Source organism: Octopus bimaculoides, chromosome 4 (genome assembly GCF_046866305.1).
Source record: "Octopus bimaculoides isolate indiv1 chromosome 4, ASM4686630v1, whole genome shotgun sequence".
NCBI lineage: Eukaryota > Metazoa > Mollusca > Cephalopoda > Octopoda > Octopodidae > Octopus > Octopus bimaculoides.
In genome coordinates, this window is record NC_142931.1 from 113,513,891 (window position 1) to 113,523,890 (window position 10,000).

Sequence of the window (10,000 nt, forward strand, 5' to 3'; positions counted from 1 at the left end):
ACAGGTCCAACTTTGTATGTCAACGAAGTAAGAGGATGAGGAGGAGGATAGGAAAAACAAGAAGAAGGGTGAAGAATAGAGTAAGAAGAAAAAAGAGCGGGAGAAAAAAAACAAGACTAGAAAATGATGATGATGATGATGATGATGATGGGGATGATGATGAGGATGATGATGATAATGATGATGACGACGACTACGATGAGAAAATCATGGACCGTCAAACGCCTTATTGAATTTGATGAAATATTTTGTCAGTCAAATGTCATAAGCCTAAAACTGACCATGTTAAAAGAAACAAAAATAAAAACAAAAAAGAACATTCTTATTCAGGGCGCATGATTATGAGACGTAGATTCGAACCTGTTACAGAAGTTTTACTAACGTACCACGGCTGGTTTACTTTACTTTTTTTAAAATTTTATTTATGCGCCCTTTTAAAGCCTAGCCAGGCTCATGAGCCCGGTTTCCCGGTTTCTATGGCGTATGTGTTCCCCCTAAGCTTGACGGGACGCCAGTCCATCGCAGCTTTTTACTCAAGAAACAGGAAGAAAGAGTGAGAGAAAGTTGGGGCGAAAGAGTACAACAGGGGTCGCCACCACCCGCTGCCGGAGCCTCGTGGAGCTTTCGGTGTTTTCGCTCAATACACACACAACGCCCATTTTGGGAATCGAAACCGCGATCCTCCCACCGCGAGTCCCGCTGCCCTAATCACTGGGCCATTGCGCCTCCACGCTGGTTTACTAACGTATCATATAATTTCATCATATGAGTAAAAGCGATTTAGCCGAATGATTATTGTATTAGGCTAGAAGCCAGTTCCTAGATCCCACCAATGTATTTCACAATGTATTTGGCACAATCGAGTTAATTCTACGAGCTTCAGGTCTCTTAAGCTCTTAAAAGATTTAGTAAATATCCCTAGATCACATGGTAATGGTACCTGATATAGACAGAAGTTTTTATCCAAGAACGGAACCATAAATCCGGAGCCAGGCACCGACGGCGGTCTAGTTGTGAGGATTATGTAACTTAGTTAGAGATTAGTCACAATATTTTATCTTTTATCTTTTACTTGTTTCAGTCGTTTGAGTGGCGGCCATGCTGAGGCATCGCCTTGAAGGGTTTTTTGGTCGAACAATTCGACCCCAGGACTTATTCTGTCGGTCTGTCTCTTTTGCAGAGCCGCTATTTTACGGTGACGTAAACATACCAACACCGGTTGTTTGTCAGGCGGTGATGGGTGACAGATACGGACAAAAAGACGCACCCACACATATATGTATAGGCGCAGGCGTTACTGTTTGGTTAACATGCTTGCTTCCCAACCACATGGTTCCGGGTTCAGTGTCACTGCGTGGCATCTTGGGCATGTGTCTTCTACAATAGCCTCGGGCCGATCAAAGCCTTATGAGGGTATATGGCAGACGGAATCTGAAAGAAGCTCGTCATATATATATATATATATATATATATATATATATATATATATATATATATATATATATATATATAATCATATATGTATGTATGTATATATGTGTGTGTGTGTGTATATATGCATGTATATATGTGTATATATATATGTGTGTGTATATATATATATATATATATATATATATATATATATATATATATAAATATATATATATGTACGTATATATATGCATGTATATATATATATATATATATATATATATATATATATATATATATATATATATGTATATATATATATATATATATATATATGTATGTATATATATGTTTGTATGTATGTATGTAAGTATGTGCGTGTGTTTGACCCCCACCATCGATTGACATCGATTGGTGGGTTTACGTCCCTGCAACTTACCGGTTCTGCAAAAGAGGCCAATAAAATAAGTAATAGGCTTACAAAGAATGAGTCCTGGGGTCGATTTATTCGACTAAAACCCTTCAATGCGGTGCTCCAGCATGGTGGCGGTCAAATGACTGAAACAAGTAAAAGAATATATACGAAGGGCTTCTTTCAGTTTCCGTCTACCAAATCCACTCGCAAGACTCCTGCCCAAGATGCCACACAGTGAGACTGAACCTGGAAATATGTGGTTAAGAAGAAAGTTTCTTACAACACAACCACGCCTGTGCCTATGAGTATATGGAAAGAAAATTTGATAAATCTGTGATGTAGTGGCTAGCATCATTTGCTAGGAAATATTTATGTAATCCTATCGTGAATCGTTTGACTTGCGTTGAATAAAAAAATCTTACAGAATTCTTAAACGGTCAATTCCTTTTAGATTCTGTCTTTTGTTAGCATATTTCCGGTGAAATATTCTGCAGGTTTCAATTAAAATTTGAAAATTATGAAGAATTTAGCAAATTATGAAGAATTTAGCAAATTATGAAGAATTTAGGCGTAGGAGTGGCTGTGTGGTAAGTAGCTTGCTTACGAACCACATGGTTCCGAATTCAGTCCCATTGCGTGGCACCTTGGACAAGTGTCTTCTACTATAGCCTCGGGCCGACCAAAGACTTGTGAGTGGATTTGGTAGACGGAAACTGAAAGAAGCCCGTCGTATATATGTATATATATATATATGTTTGTGTGTCTGTGTTTGTCCCCCCAACATCGCTTGACAACCGATGCTGGTGTCTTTACGTCCCCTTAACTTTAGCGGTTCGGCAAAAGAGACCGGTAGAATAAGTACTAGGCTTACAAAGAAGAAGTCCTGAGGTCGATTTGCTCGACTAAAGGCGGTGTTCCAGCATGGCCACAGTCAAATGACTGAAACAAGTAAGAGAGTAAAAGAGTAAATTATAAAGATTTTATCCAAAATTCCTTCGTCGGATTCGCGTCTTTATGCACCTTTCTAAACACCTAACCATCTTCGTGTTCCGAGATTTTTTAAGTTGTTCGTAAAACGAACCGATGGAAATTAATTTTCCCAGCAACACACCCGTACATACATAGATACATACATACATACATACATACATGTCAATATTAGGCTGATGACGCATTGGCAGAATTGTTAGTGCATCGGACCAAATGCTTAGCGGCATTTCTTCCGGATGAAAGTGAAAGTCAACTGTGGTGGAATTTGAACATTTTGGTCCCGAGACGCTAACATTTCCACCAGTTCTTAGTAATAATCCTTTCTACTCTAGGCACAAAGCTCAAAATTATGGGGGAGGAGGCCAGTTGATTAGATCAACTCCATTACGCAACTGGTACTTAATTTATCGACCCCGAAAGAATGAAAGGCAAAGTCGACCTCGGCGGAATTTGAACTCAGAACGTTGCGATGGGCGAAATACCACTAAACACTTCTTCCGGTGTGCTAACGATTTTGCCTTAGTAGTAATAATAATAATAATAATAATAATAATAATAATAATAATAATAATAATAATAATAATAATTTCTACTATAGGCACAAGGCCTGAAATTTGTGGGGAGGGGCCTAGTCGATTACATCGACGCCAGTTTTCAACTCGTACTTGCTTTATCGACCTCAAAAGGATGAAAGGCAAAGTCGACCTCAGCGGCATTTGAACTCGATGAAATTTTGTCCGATGTTCTGACGATTCTGCCAGCTCACAATAATAACAATAATAATAATAATAATAATAATAATAATAATAATAATAATAATAATAATAATAAATAAAATTGCACTACTAGGCACTGCACACATCCTACGCAAAGCACTTTCAATACAGTAACCATAAGAGCATCACAACAAACCACACCACATATCCAAGACACACAGAGCTGCGCTCGGTAGTGAAGTGAAAGCACGTTATAAAAATAAAACTACTGAATAATAATAATAATAATAATAATAATAATAATAATAATAATAATAATAATAATAATAATAATAATAATAATAATAATAATAATAATAATAATAATAATAATAATAATAATAATAATAATAATAATAATAATAATAATAATAATAATAATAATAATAATAATAATAATAATAATAATAATAATAATAATAATAATAATAATAATAATAATAATAATAATAATAATAATAATAATAATAATAATAATAATAATAATAATAATAATAATAATAATAAAAAAAAAAAAAAAAAAATAATAATAATAATGATAATAATATTAATAATCCTTTCTAATTTTGGTACAAGGCTAGCAATTTTCTTCTGAGTTCAAATAATACTGAGGTCGATAAAATAAGATACCAGTGTCGTATTGGGCTTAATTTGATCGACTGTAATTGGACTCTGATAAATAAATGTAAAGGCTTGTTCCTTTCATAAAGTCGGTAATTTTGATTTTGTTATTGTAAGTGAGTGAGGCAAACTTACAAAGCTTCTAAATTCATTAATAAAGACTAGCCTAATAATGATAAATAACTTTAAATCGTTTTGGCATGGGAAAGGAAAACAAATGTACAGGCAGATGTATGAGGGAGTGCTGAAAAGTTCCTGGCTTTGGGAAAAAGAAAATACAGGAGGAACAATTAATTATGATTTTATCCAACATATTCCCCCTCTCAGGTTCCCACACTTATTACAGTAGCCCCTTCAAGCGTGGCTGTGTGGTAAAGAAGTTTGGTTCCAAAGCACATCGTTTCGGGTTATAGACAACACGTATATACATACCTATGTCCATATGCAAATATATACGCATATATACGTATATATATATATATATATATATATATATATATATATATATATATATATATATATATTTATTGGTATAATACATAGGAGTGGTTGTGTGATAAGAAGCTTGCTTCCCAGTCACGTGGTTCAGGGTTCAGTCCCACTGCGTGGCACCTTGGGCAAGTGTCTTCTACCATAGCCTCGGGCCGACCAAAGCCTTGTGACTGGATTTGGTAGAAGGAAACTGAAAGAAGCTTGTGATATATATATATATATATATATATATATATATATATATATATATATATATATTATGTGTGTGTTTGTGTGTCTGTGTTTGTCCCCCCAACATCGCTTGACCACCGATGCAGGTGTGTTTACGTCCCCGTAAGTTAGCGGTTCGGCACAAGAGGCCGATAGAATAAGTACTAGGCTTACAAAGAATAAGTCCTGGGGTCGATTTGCTCGACTAAAGGCGGTGCTCCAGCATGGCCGCAGTCAAACGACTGAAACAAGTAAAAGAGTATACAGTTGACAACAGTGACGTCGCAACTCATTTCTACAGCTGTGTGAACTAAAGTGTCTTGCTCAAGAACACAACATACAACCCGGTCCGGGAATTGAACACACTACCTCATGATTGTGAGCCGGACGTTATAAACACTGAGCCATGCGCTTTCACAATATATACATACATACGTATGTACGTATGCAGCATGTTGTATAGTCAGTTGCTATTAGAAGCAGTTGACAATTCTTTAATGCTGTCACAGAAACGAACACACAGACACAGTCGAAGAGTCGTAGGACGTGGTTTGCAGTTGGTGTCATGCGTCAGCAGGCACACACACTCATATTCTTCACACACGCATGTATACATATATATATGTAGGGGCAGGCTGTCACTCAAACACTTACATACGCGTATGCAGATGCACACACACACACACACACACACACACACACACACGTTTCCATATGCACACACCCACATTTTCAAATGCACACATATTCATAAACACACACACGCACACACATTTCCATAAGCGCAGATATTCACACACACACACACACTTGTTTCAGTCATTTGACTGCGGCCATGCTGGAGCACCGCCTTTAATCGAGCAAATCGACTCCTAGGACTTATTCTTTGTAAGCCTAGTACTTATTCTATCGGGCTTCTTTCAGTTTCCGTCTTCCAAATCCACTCACAAGGCTTTGGTGGCTATATAGTAGGGGTCGATACTATTGACTTTGTCTGTCCTTGTTTATCCCCTCTATGTTTAACCCCCTGTGGGCAATAAAGAAATAAATATTTCTTGTCAATGTAGGAAAATTCATTTCAACGTTAATTTATTTTATCATATTCAAAATATTTCACTTACTCTCTTAAATCATGTTACAACCATTTTGTGTAATTAGAATTTTGGTTCTGTTATGCCATTTAGAAATCCGCCGGGAAAAATACTTGGCAGTGTTTCTTTTGGTTCTTCGTTTTGAATTCAAATGCTGCCGAGGTCACCTTTGCTGAAAAAAATGCTTAGCAGTATTTCGTCTGTCTTCAGGTTCTAAGTTCAAATTTCGCCGAGGTCGACTTTGCCTCTCATTCTTTCGAGGTCGATAAAATAATCACCAGTTGAGCATTAGGGTCGATGTAATCGACATATTCCTTGCTCTGAAATTGTTGCCCTGTGCCAAAATTTGAGATCATCATCACCATCATCATCATTATCATCATGACAGCAAACTGGCAGAATCGTTACCGAGCCGGGCCAAATGTTTACCAGCATTTCACTCCTCATTACGTTCTGATTTCAAATCCCGCCGAGCTCAACTTCCCCGTTCATCCTTTCCGAATCGATTAAATAAAGGTGCCAGTCACGGACTAGACCAATGTAACCAAATACTGCCCCCCACTTCATCCTCCTAAAATTGCTGGCTTTGCGCTCAAAATTAGAAAGAATCATTATTATTAATTAATATTTTCTGTATATAGATGACGAACTGGCAGAGTCGTTACCAGGCTTGACTGTTTTTCGTTCATCTTTACGTTCTGAGTTCAATATCCGCAAAGGTTGAGCTCAACTTTGACTTTCATCTCTTCGGGGTCAATAAAATAAGTACCTGTTGAGTACTGGAGTCGATATAATCGACTTACCCCCTCCCCAAAATTGTTGGTTTTGTGCCAAAATTTTGAAATCAATATTTTATCTATTTAGGCGGCGAGCTGGCAGAATCGTTAGCACGCCGGGCGAAATTCTTAGCGGTATTTCGTCTGCCGTTACGTTCTGAGTTCAAATTCCGCCGAGGTCGACTTTGCCTTTCATCCTTTCGGGGTCGAAGAATTAAGTACCAGTTACGCACTGGGGTCGATGTAATCGACTTAATATTTTTGTCTGTCCTTGTTTGTCCCCTCTATGTTTAGCCCCTTATGGGCAATAAAGAAATAAGAATCGTTAGCAGGCCGACACTTGGTCCGCCTTTTCGTTCTGAGTTCAAATTCCGCCGAAGTCAACTTTGCTTTTCATTCTTTTGAGATCGATAAAATGCCCCAAGTTTCAGACCTTATGCCTATTGTAGAAAGGATTGTTATAATTACTAGCTAGCCCCGTGTCGTCAAAAATGATGGCTAAATGTAGTATTTTGTATATAAAAATGGATGGCACATCAAATTAATACACTTCTCAATGTTATCTAGTGGTTGTCTTTGAGATGTGACGTCGATCATCGTTTGTTACAGAAAGAAAACTGGTTCACACATACATTCACACACTTCCCATGTACACGCACACACATATACACATATACTTACACAGAGTTGAAACGCTGTTTGATTTTTCTTTCCAGTGTTGAATGCTCACCGTCTCACTTCCATTACACACACACACACACACACACACACACATTCACATACCTCCCTTTTACATACACACACATATACTCACACAGAATTGAAACGCTCCCACTACCAGTTTGCCATCACCCCTTCCTTCCTTATTCATCTATCACCCCCTTCCTTTCTCATTCATATGTTGAGAGGGAGAAAAACACAAGAGTATTATTATAGTAAATTATTATTATTATCAAGGCGCCGAGCTAGCAGAATCGTTACCGCGCTGGGGTAAAATGCTGAGCGGCATTTCGTCTCTCTTTACATTCTGAGTTCAAATTCCGCTGAGGTCGAGATCGACTTTGCTTTCCATCCCTTCGGATGTCAATAAAATAAGTACCAGTTGATCACTGGGGTCGATGTAATCGACCTAGCCTCCCCGACAATTGCTGGCCTTGCGCCAAAATTTGAAACCCTGACTAATTAATATTTTCTCAATCTTCTTTGTGAATTTACAAATTTGTTTTATATATATTAATTCAATCCTTTAATGCATTAAACATTTCTTTCTTCTTTTGGCAGATTTCTCTTATTACAAATCGGATACTACCAATCTTTTTTGCAATAATAGGTAAGGCTGAACACCTTTTTTTCTTTTCCTTTTTTTTTTTCTTTTTTTTTTCCTAAGTAAAGGTAAGACGTACTCGTTCTAAAACAGCAGATCCCAACCTTTTCGCAATGGTTCCCAACAGTGGTTCCCAACCCTTTTATTTAAATGACTTTTCCCACGGACACTTTTTAATATGTTTACCCTTATATCTCTTTTTTTACTCTTTTATTTGTTTCAGTCATTTGACTGCGGCCATGCTGGAGCACCGCCTTTAGTCGAGCAAATCGACCCCAGGACTTATTCTTTGTAAGCCTAGTACTTATTCTATCGGGCTCTTTTTGCCGAAAGGCTAAGTGACGGGGACATAAACACACCAGCATCGGTTGTCAAGTGATGTTAGGGGGACAAACACAGACACACAAACACACACACACACACACACACACACACACACATATATATATATATATATACATATATATATATATACATATATACGACGGGCTTCTTTCAGTTTCCGTCTACCAAATCCACTCACAAGGCTTTGGTCGGCCCGAGGCTATAGTAGAAGACACTTGCCCAAGGTGCCACGCAGTGGGACTGAACCCGGAATCATGTGGTTGGTAAGCAAGCTACTTACCACACAGCCACTCCTATATATATATATATATATATATATATATATATATATATATATATATATATATATATATATATATATATATATATATATATATATATATATATATATATATATATATATATATATATATATTTTGCTGAACCGCTTGGTTAAGAGAACATGAACAAACACACACTGGTTGTCAAGCAGTGAGACAAACAAACAAGCACACACACGCGCAGGCACACATACAACGGGCTTCCACACAGTTTCTATCTATCAAATTCCCTCACAATGTATTATTCGGCCCAGGGTTGTACTAATACACTTTTGCCCAAGGTACCACGCAGTGGGATTGATCCCAAAATCCCGTGGTCAAGGGCCATCTCCTATGGCCTCGGACAAATAAGTGACTTGTGAGTGAATTTAAGAGACCCAAACTGTGGAAGTCCATTGTGTATGTGTGCATCTTCATGTGTATGCTTACCTCCCCTCCACACGACTTAACCTGTGTAGTTTTGTTTACGTCCCGTAACATAACACGTCAACAAAAAAGGCTCGTCAGGGCAAGTTCCAGACTTGAAATGAGTACCGGGGTCGATTTGTTTCGCCTTAAACCCTTAAAGGTAGCGCCGAAGTCCAATCACTGAAACAAATAAGGGACAAAAAAAAAAGAAAAGAATATGTACTTATGACCTTCCATTTTTAAGGTGGTAAGATGTAATTTTAAGACGATTTTGTTACTATTTCTAGCAAGCCTAGCAATCACACAGAGGCTTTTCCGTTGTCTCGCAAGACGACACTCGGCAGCGACGCTGCGATTAGCTGTAAGCTCTCCGAAATAAACACACACACACACACACACACACACACACACTCACACACACACACAACCACCATCACACGTGCGCGCGCACATATATTTAAATATGCACAGACGTAATTCTTTTCTACTCTAGGCACAAGGCCGGGAAAGGGGCAAGTCGATTATATATCGACCCTAGTACTCAACTGGTACTTAATGTATCGGCTCCCGAAAGGATGAAAGGCAAAGCCGACCTCGGCAGAATTTGAACTCGGAACGTAGCGGCAGGCGAAATAACGCTAAGCATTTCGCCCGGCGAGCTTAACGATTCTTATTTCTTTATTGCCCACAAGGGGCTAAACATAGAGGGGACAAACACGGACAGACAAAGGGATTAAGTCGATTACACCGACCCCAGTGCGTAACTGGTACTTGATTTATCGACCCCCGAAAGGATGAAAGGCAAAGTCGACCTCTGCGGAATTTGAACTCAGAACGTAA

The 10,000-nt window shown here is 38.1% G+C and overlaps 1 protein-coding gene across 2 annotated transcripts in view; it reads left to right on the forward strand.

Moving 5' to 3' along the window:
- Positions 1-10,000, forward strand: part of LOC106878542 (myocyte-specific enhancer factor 2C) — a 421,727-nt gene that overhangs the window by 52,971 nt on the left and 358,756 nt on the right. For both annotated transcript variants that reach the window (XM_089351181.1, XM_089351184.1), the window contains exon 2: positions 8,045-8,093. The gene's annotated coding sequence lies outside the window, so the exon portion shown is untranslated. The remainder of the gene's footprint in view (positions 1-8,044; positions 8,094-10,000) is intronic.